The following is a 12,674-nucleotide window of genomic DNA, read 5'->3' as shown; positions in this document are numbered from 1 at the left end:
CAGGAAAAAAGAAAGAGAGAAGGGGAGGCAGATTTCCTTCTGCTTTCTGGAAGCGAGTGAAGAGGTCCGACAGCAAGCTAAAGAAGGAGAAGAAACGATGATGCAGTATCTTTTTGGCATCGTTAGTAGTACATGATATTCTGTTTTGCTAGAGCTGTGACCAGAATAAGAACAGCACAAAGCGAATTAGCCATTTAGTAGTGCTTCCAGGCTGTAGTGAGATGTAAGAAAAATAGGCATTTACCAGTATTATTGAATTCAGCCAGTATGGTTCAGCAGATGGCGGAGACATGGAAAGAAGGATATAGAAATGGGAAGTGGCATCGCCAGTTCTTTGGGTCCAGTGGGACCAATTCTCAGCACAATCAGGGCAAGCTGGGGGACCTGGGACTCCCATTAGCTGCTAGAGCACCTTCTCCATTAATTTCCATTATTATGATTGCTTTGCTGGAATGATGGAGGTTCTACTCTTATATGAAGGCTGTGAATTAAGGGGAAGCAGCTCTGTAGCATGGAAGACCAAGGACATAAATTAGGCTGGGAAATTTTGAGAAATGTTGGTCCAGACTTCTTTACCAGTAGCCATGCCAAGAGTTGTATAACACATCTCAATAGCAATGAACTGAGGGGAGGTGAGATGAAGGAAGGAAGCTGAGCATCACAGTTTACCTACGTCTTGCCCTTCAAATGGACTGAGTTACAGTCTGCCCTGTTTCCAAAGATAATCCCATATGAAATGTTTCCATAGCAGTGTAGCTGAGACCATAGGGTCAATCAATCAGAGTAGAACTGGAAGGGACATTGGAGGTCTTTTAATCCAACCCCCCTGCTCAAGCAGGAGACCCTGTACCATTTCAGACAAATGGCTGTCTAGTCTCTTCTTAAAAACCTCCAGTGATGAAGCACCCACAACTTCTGAAGGCAAGCTGGTTGAATGATTGTAGGTCTCAAAATCCTTTTCCCATACTCTCTTTGGCCTATGTTTCCTAGCTTCATCTCCTACCTCTGCTCAACTGGATTTGAACCAACCATGATTGGTGCCAATATTGGGAATATAAATGGGGGCTAGTTGATAATTCTGAATGTAACTCTGGGAAAGTCCTTCAAACTTTATATCATATTATGAAAGAATGCCCCCCCAGAAGGTTCCCTGAATTCCTGCATGAAATATATCATCTTGAGGGCACTGCTGTCCAATGGCTGAACAATCTAGATATCTGGCCATAGCCACCACAGTAACTGCTCATATATAATTTTATTTTATTCATAATTTTATTCATCACTCATATTATTTTTAAAATAACACATTGCTCTGATGTTTTATGTACACATTTTATATACAGTTTTTGTGAATTTTATGTAGTAATGTAATATTCTGTTATGTCATATGAGAGAGAGAGAGGGAGAGAGAGAGAGAGATCCTGCCTTGGTTTAGCAGCTTCATAGTTTTTACAATACATCACCTAATTTCCCATCCACCTCCACAACTCTGGTACGGTGTAGGATAGGTCTCGCAAGGCCTGCTTGTCTTTTACTGGCAAGTAAAATTGGGGGGGGGGGAAGGGTTTTAAAAAAGAAAGGTATTTTGGAGCACCATTTTCTGCCCAGAAACATTAAGTTGTATAGCTAAGGAAATTAGCTCCTCCCTGCTTTTGGGGTAATACATTAATCTTATAAGGGCTAAATAAAAATAGATTTTATTTTTAAAAAGAAGAAGATAAAAGATAATAATCTCTTTTAATGCTACATATTTATATACAGAATAATCGAAGCTGGATGAAATAAAAATATAGCCCAACCTACTTCACAGGATTGCTAATGTGGAGTAAATAGGAGAATGAAAGAGTGTTAGTTATGTTTGCCATTTGAGTTCTTTATAAAAATAATAAAGGTGGGATATAAATAAATAAGGCTGTTAAAAATACAAACAACATTTTAAAAGAACTTCTCGTGCAGATATATATAAGGCTTCAGGCTCTGAGCAAATTACAAGATTAAGCTAGTTTGTTCTTATTTAGAACTAACTTGGATCATAGGTTCCACATTATAGAAAAAGACACAATGGTTGGATTGAATTGAATTGAAGAGATAGTATTGGACATCACAGAAATGATCAATTAGACTTAAACATAACAGAGAGAAATAAAAAAAAACTTTAGTGTTATTCTTAGCTAATAGTTACCTAATTCCTCTAGACTAGAAAACAGATCCTTAAGATGTATATTATCCTGTATTAATTTGTTACCTGGAGGAGGCTGAAAAATCCTTCCTTCAAATTCCAATTTTAATCAGAAGCTGGGAGAAAATCTTAACTCCTCCATCTACCTCACCACAAACCTTGTTTTTTAAAAAAATTCTGCCTGTGTTTTTCAAAGATAGTTCTTCTTTTCCAGCTAAGGAAATTAAAAGGCAATTTCAGGCAATTTTTGTACCTGATGTACAGGGCATACAACTGTCCCTTGTGCTGACATAAATTTTATTTCTGAGATTAGGGAATGTGGATAGAAACTGATAAATGTTCTTGTCAGAGAAGGTGCAATGGGAGCTCAACTTCCTATGCACAACTGTTGCAGGGAAATCTGTAGTGGAGCCAGAGATCCCCTTCCCACAAGCCAAGGTTGCAGCCCAATGAGTCACTGTCTGCATCAGCCTATAAAACACATTTCTTCATCCAGCATACAAGACTAAACTAGCTGTCTCTTTTTGTACAGATATTACAGGAGATAATTTAACAGGACCATCCGTACAACTATTTCTAGGCTTGGTTGAAACGCAGGCCAGGTTTATAGTACTACATGAGATGGGTAATATGGTCTATTGATGAAACTCCATCACTGTCTTAATATGTATGCATCAAGCTATCCCAATATTCCATAATGAAGTTTATTTGTCTGGGCATTGCTTATTGTTGAAAAATATTTGTGGGTAATATCCAGGTATGTTTGTATCCAATATACTCTTAATTTATCCTTACATCCAGACCAAACCAAGCATCCGGACCATTCAGCTCAATTAGCAAAAAAGTACAGTTTAATGTTCTCAGCTAATATCATACCAATAAACTAGTAAAGTGGAATAAAAGCCAGATTAAAGCAGGACAGGAAAAACAATGAGAAGTTTTATGTGATGTATAGGTATCTTTATACATCAAAAGGGGAAAAACTTTCCAGGCTTGAAAAAATATTGTGGATAATTTATGTGGATCATTACAAAGAGAGGAGCATTTGGTGTTACTGGCCTTATGCCTTTCCCCCCCCTATAAGAGCAGTAGAAAAGAGATGAAAAGTAGGTCATCTTTGTCTCTTCTGCCCCATTAAAGAAACAATCTGGTGTATAGAGGTGATTAAGTTTTATTCACCTGGATTTCAGTTTTAGGTTATTTTGTGAATCCAGCCATTAAGAAAGTATGTTCTGATAATTTGTGAAAAGAATAAAAACTTAACTTTTGCACATTTTAAAAGGAGGGGAGGAGAGGAAAGGAGGAAAGAAAGAAAGAAAGAAAGAAAGAAAGAAAGAAAGAAAGAAAGAAAGAAAGAAAGAAAGAAAGAAAGAATAAATAAATAAATGTATAGCCAAGTACCAATATACTGTCATATCAGCTGTTATTTTTTCATGATTGCTTGTCTTTTATTTTCTTTCTAACCCAATAGCCAAAATTCTCTGTGGGCTTTGTGGCCCTACTTCTAAATATCTTGGACCCATGCTAAAGCAAAATATAAAAACCTAAGTGATTGGAAGCATAGCAAATTCTCTCTCATATAAGTAGAGAAAATATTTCAAGCTGCTTAAAAGAAAAAGAAGCAGAATGGTCTTGCTTCTTGAATGCACATAAAACTTGTATCGTTAGTATTTTATTTTAGTTGCATCTCATGAAATACTTGAAGATTTTATTTTCCCTGCTCTACAGTATCTATTTTAAAAATAAAATAAGCTGAAGAAAGAGCAATCGGGAGATGAAGCATTCCTTAAAGCAATTAATTCTGGAGGAAGAATTTCAGCAAGATACAAGCTGAGGTCTAACTGCCCCCTCCCCCCAAAATAGATGAGAAACTAAATTGGAATTGGCTATTATCTCCATAGGGTGCATTTGAATGATTGCAGGACTGAAAACCTTGTATTACTGTTACTGCTGTTGTTTCATTATATTGCTGTAATGCAGAATATTAGATCCTGGACAAACTGTTTCATTTCCACTTTTCTGATGGATATTTGTTTTCAATCACATGAACTCAAAAGTGAACAGTACAGAATGCATAGGGACCTGAATTTTAAAGAGTTTAAAGGAGATTCTCAAGTATTTCTCAAGTACTTAAAGAATAATAGAGAAGGGCACAAGATAGATAACTTTGAGGAAACTAAAAGGCAATCCTTTCATTTAGATCCAAATGGCTACTCACAATCAATGTGAATGCAAGTATTCTCAGACCAATTTCCAAGAGTCATTTTCTTTAGAAAAAATAGAAGAAAAAAAGTTGATTTCCACCAGATTGAATGAGAATGAAAGGGAGGAGGAGGAGGAGGAGGTGGTGGTGGAGGGATAACAGTCCTAATGACAATGGTGATGATGATGATTGAAGTAAGTCTGTAAGCATTAAATGTCCATTGCTAATAGAAAAAAACAAGATATGAGTTGTTACAAACACATATATTATAGGATATCTATTGTGATGTCACAATGTGCATTTTGACATTTGCCCCCCTTTCCCTGCTCTGCTGTGGATACCTATGAACACAAATAATACATGGTATAGAATTCTTATATGATGCTTTATCTGAGGGCATGCACTAATCTTTTTTTTTTTAATTATGCAGGAAAACTGTCCACAGAAATCTTCAGAGATAATCCAACAATTATATAAATATTATTTTTTTGTGTGTTCGTGTGTGTGTGTGTGTGTGTGTGTGTGTGTGTGTGTGTGTGCATGTGTGCAGGCAAGTGCTCTTCTCTGCTGCCTAAAGGGGATACCGCTTAGGTGGTATATTAAAAATGGGTATTTGAATTACAGAGCTTTGGGGAAAGGAAGGAGTTTGCAGGAGCAGCAAAGCAGAAATTTCACTGTTGAGTGGGCGCAAAATGCTGGCAGCTAAAAGCAAGAGCTGAGAAAGAAGAAGGAATCTTCCCCAAGCTTTCTAAATTGAGACATACTCGTAAACCATTGGTCAGAAAGGAAAGACTTGAAAGGTGGATGACAGGCCCAAAATGAGATAGTTATCAACCTGTTCATGTTGAGCTCTTCTGGTCTCAAGTCATTTTTGAAATAACAGCCTTGCAATTCCTTTTCCACTATCTTCACCCCCATTTGCCGAACCAGGCAAACTTTGAAATTCTTATACAGAACTCACCATTGTCTTCCAAGCATGAGTTATTAAATAATGCATTTAAGATTCTCTTTGGCCTTTCGTATTATGAGGAATGGCCAACAGAACATCAGACCCAGTAAGTTAAAGAACAGCATTGTTAGAGGGCAATGACCATAAATTCAACTATGGATGGGGTGCGTACAAAGTATGTGTCAGTATTTGAAACAAACACAGAGACTGTTGATTTTTTTTCAAGATTATAAAACGAATCAGAGTTATAGCAGTATCTGAAGTTTCTAGCACATGCCCATCAACTGTGACACTAGACAAATGAAGAAAAACATTTTACTGGTGTAAATGGAAGTCAGAAAACAGTGCTTCATAAACATTCTGCCAGGCTCTGTTGAGATACTGAACTAGACAAGTTAGCCAGATGAGGATATCAAAAATATCAAGGCTCTAGGCAGGACTGGGAAGTTGAAAACCCTTAAAAAAAAAAAAAAAAAAAGCATGAGAAAGCCATTTCTTTCATGTTGCCAGGCAAACTTTAGGTTCATGGTGTGGCGAACTATATTTCCATAGTTTGGCATTCACAGAATCCTTTCTGATAACACTGAGTTTCAGAGGTGTCTTCCTACCATTTATAGATAGGCAGTGTAACAAAACTGTTGTGTATACCCTGTAATGCATTTAACACCTGAAACAACAACTAGTAAAAATACCCCCCCCCCCAAGATAAGGAAAAGGGAGAGGGTTGCATAATCATCTATCCATTTATAAATGCTTTTACAGCCACTGTTCTGCAACCCTATGTTGCCTCCCAAAAATTAATTTTGACCCAAAAGATATCCTGCAATAAATATGACGATGGAATCTGAATCATAGTGACTGATCAGAAAAGGAATCTTAAGGCTTGTGGTATGTTGCTCAGTGAAAATTTGCAGCAGTCATTTTTTTAAAGGAAAGGCCCATGTTAGAAAAGGAATTGGAATAAATGTGACAGTAACGCACCAACATTTGGAATATTGTGTACATTCCTGGCCACCACCTTTCCAAAAGGGAACTGTTGAACTGAAAAAGGAATAGAAAAAAGGCAATACAAATGATCAAATATCTTGAATAACATCCCATCAATAAAAATCACAATACAAGTGCTTTCTGTTTAGTTTAGGAAAAAGGCAAAGTTGTGATAGCAGGATATAAAATTGTATACTATATAATGTGAAGAAACATTGTGGAAATGCTTGGTTATATTACTTGTTCCATTGCATGTTTTTTTTGCTTCTCCCATCAGGCCATGCTGTAAAGTAGACAACATACACAGGCAACATGTCCAAGAGATTTATGAAGACTAGGAACTATTAATTGAAAAAAAAAAAAGATTGGTTCAGGGTTTCCAGATGCACCCTAATTCATTGCCCTGGGAGTTGTAATTTTAATGCTGTCAATGGAATTCTTTTGGGGTTATATTTCAAAAAGTTTCAGTGATTTAACAAAGCTCCAAAACCTAAAATGCATTCACCTCCCACTGTCTTGGAAAACTCACCGTTATCAGAATTGGTGATTTCTTTCTTTCTAAATCTACAGGGTTAGGAGCAGAATGAGTTTGGTTTGGAGAGGAGTATGGTTATTTTCTATTTCCCCAAGACTGGGATGGTGGGATCATTGTGGTAAAGGAACAACTGCAACTATTAATAACAATGAATAAATAACTGTAGGCTACAGACATTTATCTTGGCCCTTTCATCTTGACATCCCCCTCATGCTGTCTCAGCACATTTTTTTATATCAGCTGCTCAATCTAAATCCCTCCCCCCAAATTTCTCTTTTTCCATGTTACCAGTGTATCATCTCCAAACCCTGCAGGATCTTTCATGGTTGCTCCATGGAATGTTAATTTAGTGACCATTCAAAGTTAAACACAGCAGTGAAAAAAGTGATTAATGACCACTTTCGCACTTATAACCATTGCAGCATCCCTATGATCATGTGATCAAATTTCAGATGATTGGCAACTGGTTCATATTTATGATCATTTATGACCATATGTTTATGACCATATTTATGACCAAGGTCATGTGATCCCCTTTTGCAACCTTTTAACAAGCAAAGTCAACAAGGAAGCCAGATTCACTTAACAACTGGGTTACTAACTTATCAACTGCAGTGATTCACTTTACAACTATAGCACAAAAGATTGTAAAATGGGGCAAAACTCACTTAACAATATCTAAATTAAAAATAGAAATTTTGGGCTCAATTGTGTTCATAACGTGAGGACTACCTGTAATACAATTTAGCTTGGATTTCTTAATTATGTCTTGTTCTAACATTTCCACTTCCAACTCTCACAAATATAAGCTAATGACTTGGAGTGTGTGTGTGTGTGTGTGTGTGTGTGTAAAGAAAAAATATGTGCATTTGTGTGTATGTGTGTGTTGAGAAAGTAATGTCTTTTCTGTATCTATAATTTGTCTCTCTGTGTGTGTGTGTGTCTGTGTAATTGTTTGGATTTTAATCACGGAAATCAGGGAAAGTTTGATACAATTTTAAAAAACCTAGAATTACCTGTCTCAGGAAATCTTTGGCATGATGCAGTCATGTTCATGAGCTTTACCCATTCTACTTTATTCCCATATCCACTGCAGTTCTCTGCCCTTTACAACAACATCAGATGTAGCCTGAGGCAATTCCTGTACCTGAAGTATGCAGATGACTTTCTTTCTTAAAGGTATTTTTTCCTGCTTCCAACTTATGTTCTAGAAAAATATTAAAAAATACCCATAGGTTTGCATTATGTCTTGTGATTCTACACATACCACACAATATTAAGGGGGGGTTCAGTGAACAGGTTGAAAGATGTTCATTATCCAGAATGTAATTTTATTCAGATAATTTTTGTGCTTAGAATAAACTTCTCACATAATACTTTATCCCACCTAATATACAGGAATAGCAAGTATGCCCTGTGTCTCCTTTTTATTCCTCCCTGTAGCTGTGGAGCAGCAGTTCTTGAACACTGTAGTCTCAGAACCCTTTTTGATTCTTAAAAATGATTGATAACCCCCAAGGAGCTTTCGTGTGAGTTATATCTACAGATATTTATTAGCAGTTAAAACAGAGAGGTTTTAATACATTTCTTTGATTTTGCAGTCATCTTGAAAGGATCTTGAGAACCCCTTCCTCAGTTCACATTTTGAGAAGCACTGCTCTAGGGAATAGAAAGTAAGAGAGTGACAGAAGTGGAATTCCTAGAGCAGCCTATTTTACAGTGCTTCCCTAGGATTTCATCTCTGCCTTCAAATCAGAGAGGGGAAATAAAACCTCACTAAGGAACTAATTTAACATGGGAGAAGTTAGATTCAGATAAACTTTGGATTATTTTAGTTCAATATATAATTAATTTAGGGCACTTATATAATTAGTTAAGACAGTGCTCATTAAAATGAATTTGTTTTATTCATATTTCATTTTTGTAATTATTTGACATTTCTTTATATAATACATAGCATCACACATGACTGAAGTATATTGTTTTAAAATAAATGAGTATATAAAGAATTGTTTCTTTTTTGTTCCTGGGGGAGGGGCGGTGATATGCCAGCAGTGACGTTAGACATTTTCCGAATTTTTGACACATCAAGCTCAAAGGGTTCACTATCGCTTCTCTAAACTCAGTTATGGCCAGTGGATTTTGAGAAAAATCTGTTTCTAATTTATCTGGGAGTAATTGTGAGATGGTTTAAAAGCTGACAAATAGATTTCCTTTTTTAAAAAAAATCATCTTAAGTAATGGTATCGATGGCTAGAAACAACAGTCTCAAAATTCTTCCTTACAACATGAATGTGCATTCCTTCAGTCCTTGGTATGGCAGAAAACTCTACCAGAATACTTTCCCCCCCTTCTGCTCAATCATGTCTGATTCTAGATTTCCTGGACAAGTATTTGCAGTTTTCTTAGCAAGATTTTTCAGGAGTGGTTTGCCATTGCCTCCTTCCTAGGGCTGAGAGAAGGTAACTGGCCCAACATCACCCAGTTGGCTTTGTTCCGCAGTGTGAACTAGAATTCATGGTCTCCCAGTTTCTAGCCTGGACCTTAACCAGTATGCCACACTAGTTCTCATCTGTATAATTAGTGTTGTCCTAACAACTAAGCTCTAATCTGCCTCCCTAATGAGGCCTGAAGAGTACCTGTCATTACAGTTTAATTGTGAAACCATACAAATATAGAGTCTGGTGGATTCTCTGACTTAGAATTATTTCCTATGTATCCTCACCTGCAGTGGAAACATACAACCAATCATAAGTGTGACTGGTCATCAGCATGGAGATATTCTTCACCGATAACCTGTATTCAGTCTATTTCTAAACATGAGCCTAGTAGTCTTCTGAAAAACTAATAAAGCTGTGTCCAAATACCAGACTAAAAAGCCGATGGGCAGGAGGAGGGTTGCAGTGAGAAACTTTTGAAGGGATGCATTGAAAGAGCTTCTTTCTGCTTCAACCTGGGTCTATGTTCTGCCCCATTGACATGTCACCTGGGCTATTTTGTTTACAGGTATATAGTACTGATCTTGCAGAAGACCAATATTGTAGATGCATGTGCAGAAATAGCCTGAGTATCAGTCATAAGGACACGAGAGGGTTCCCTCTTCAAAGACAAGTCAGGAGTCTGATGTTTTCTCCAGCTCATGGAAGAATGTGTCCCAGTGACTTAAGAGAAGGGGGTGACTACAGCAAACCATAGTTAGTCATTGGGAGTTGGGCAGATCCCAGTCCCTGACTTTATCATCACCTGTCTTGTCAGTAAGGCATTACAGAATGTTTGCATGACTGAACGTGTCAGGAGAGGAAAAACTCAAAACTCCTAAAGATGAACATAAGCTGCCACAGCAGTGGGTTGAAAATGAGACAAAGGCTAAGACATGAAAGTACATTCTGTAAAATTGGCTGGTGAGCATTAGGATAAGCAGCTCATATACATCCACTGAAAAAAACTGAAATTGAATTTAGTTGAACTGAATTTATCCTACCACTTTCAACGAACTTACTATAATTTCGACTAATTCAGTATCTAAGCAAGGACTTAGAAGGAGTGTGTGTATTGATTATATTAATATTTTTGTCCTGTGCCAGAGTTCTCCAAACAGGAGAACATTTTCTAATGTAAGGGTTCAGTCATCATTTGATTCTATTATAATTTGCAAGAAAGAGAATTGTATATAAAAAAATCTTTTGTCATAAGTTCTTGCACCAGAGTAAATTTGCTTATTGCAGTGCATAATGGAAGGGGACGTTTGACATTATTTCCCCATCCCACCCCAATAGCTACTTGAAGAAGTGCTTTTCATATAAAACAACTGATTCATGAGCTGGAAAAATTGTAATTATATAAGTCCTAATAATGCATTTTTGAGAATCATCAGTTTTATTCAGAAGAAATTTGTTAAACTGGCAAGATAAATGTTAAAAATACCACTGGGTTATTTATACAAAGTAATAGTTCCCATGTAAGTGGCCTCTCCTTCTATTACATAAGACACTTAACACACAAAGAGAGAAATTTTAAAAGAGCAATTGGATCTTTGTACAACCTCCTCTACAATTCATTCCATCTCTTTGGTTCTGCTGAATGTGATAAAGACTGAGGCTGTACTCAACCTTCTTATTAAAATATATCACCAATCGCTTAAAATAATGTGCTGTAACCAGTTTCCTCAATTTTCCTTGCTTTCTGTGTGATGAACCATCATATCTAACTTCAGCAAGCTCCTGGGAGAAACAAGTTCAGTCCATCAGAAAACAAAGATATTGCATGATGGTGCTCAGGTCTGAGTATTCTAAAACTCTGCAACTATGCCCAGAAAGTGCAAACATCCCAAGACAAAGAGAATTTAGGCAGCTTTTCGTTAATCCTGCAACAATTTCCACTTTGTTCATACTATCCTAGGAAAATCAGATGCACTTAAGAGGATCCTTAATTTCTTAAATTTGCCCCTTGCAGGTTAGTGGACCTAGAGAGGAGTGATACAACCCAAGGTCTCAAAAAGCCTTGAGTCACCATTACTAGGCTTTGCATGTTGGAAGTCTTCCAGTTCATGATGAAATCAAGAGCAATCCTTGGCTTTTCTTTAGTTTTTTCAAACAGAGATATTTTCATGGCATAGTTCTGCTGAAAGCTCCATGGAGATTTAATTTATGTGCTTTTTTTGTTTTGTTTTTTAAGAAAAATCTGTCCTTGTCGCAGATGGTTGAATGATTGTATGTGAACAATGTGTCCTCTTTTTGACAGAACCTGGATGGTGGGTGATGCTGGGATGACTGCATTCGTTCCCCCCTCCTGCTGTTCACTGGAAATGTAAACAGTACAAACCTCCATTCCCATCCAGGCATGCCAGCTTAAATTGTGCTGCATCACCATTTCCTTTGGAATGGAAATGACAATAAATTCTGTCTGCATATTTTTAACAGGAAAAAAATAGCTTTTTTTTTTTTAGTACAGATACAATCTGATTTTTCTAATTTTCTAATTGTGTTTTTAAAAGTTGAAACCTAAATAATATTAATTACAACAGAAGCCACAAGAAAAAGCTTGCTTTTGAAGAAGTTATGTTCTTTGTAATGGAATTTTATTTTCTTAAAGATAAGTGTAATCTCTTCTTTCCAATTTAGGTTTTAAAACATGGACACAGTTTCAAGGAACCAGGAACGAATTATGGGGGTCTGTACAGATAATCCTCACTTAACAACAATTTGTGTAGTGACTGATTGAAATTACAACAACACTGAAAAAAGTGACTTATGATCATTTTTCATACTTATGACTGTTGCAGCATCCTTATGGTCATGAGATTTACATTCAGATGCTTGGCAACTGGTTCATATTTATGATGGGTTACAGTGTTCCCGGGTCATGTGATCACCTTTTGTGACCTTCTGACAAGCAAAATCAATGGGGAAGCCAGAATAACTTAAAAACCATGTTACTAATTTAACAACTGCAGTGATTCACTTAACCACAAAAAAAGTCGTAAAATGGGGCAAAACTCACTCAACAAATTTCTCATTTAGCAATATAAATTTTGGGCTCAGTTGTAGTTGTATATTGAGAATTCGTTATAATTCAGTTGATAATATGAAAAAAACCCCGAGTAGTTGCTGCTCACCATGGAGAAATTGCATAAAGATGGCTCTCCAAACACATTGATATAACTCCTGTTAGATCTTTGCATTTACTATATGAGCAACTTGTTATTTTCGTGAGCAATAATGCAGAAATAATTTGCTATTGTTTTCTAGCCTATAGTTCTGAAATTTCTTTACAGTCTCCAATCTAAATATGAACCAGTCATAAGACATTTTTAACTTTATTT

General features: G+C 36.6%; 1 long non-coding RNA gene across 2 annotated transcripts; it reads left to right on the top strand.

Moving 5' to 3' along the window:
- Window positions 1–9: 9 nt before the first annotated feature.
- LOC120303490 lies at window positions 10–12,144 on the top strand. 2 transcript variants are annotated; one of them, XR_005555475.1, is made up of 3 exons: window positions 10–121; window positions 7,950–8,032; window positions 11,974–12,144. It is a non-coding gene; the product is annotated as an uncharacterized LOC120303490 (long non-coding RNA). The 2 variants fall into 2 exon arrangements; XR_005555474.1 differs by having other exon boundaries at window positions 11,594–12,144.
- The last annotated feature ends 530 nt before the right edge of the window (window positions 12,145–12,674 follow it).

The sequence above is a fragment of the Crotalus tigris genome, unplaced genomic scaffold (assembly GCF_016545835.1).
Source record: "Crotalus tigris isolate CLP2741 ecotype Arizona unplaced genomic scaffold, ASM1654583v1 scf7180000024472.5447098, whole genome shotgun sequence".
NCBI classification, from domain to species: domain Eukaryota; kingdom Metazoa; phylum Chordata; class Lepidosauria; order Squamata; family Viperidae; genus Crotalus; species Crotalus tigris.
The sequence above is the reverse complement of the archived record's forward strand: the minus strand, read 5'-3'. Positions and strand labels throughout refer to the sequence as shown.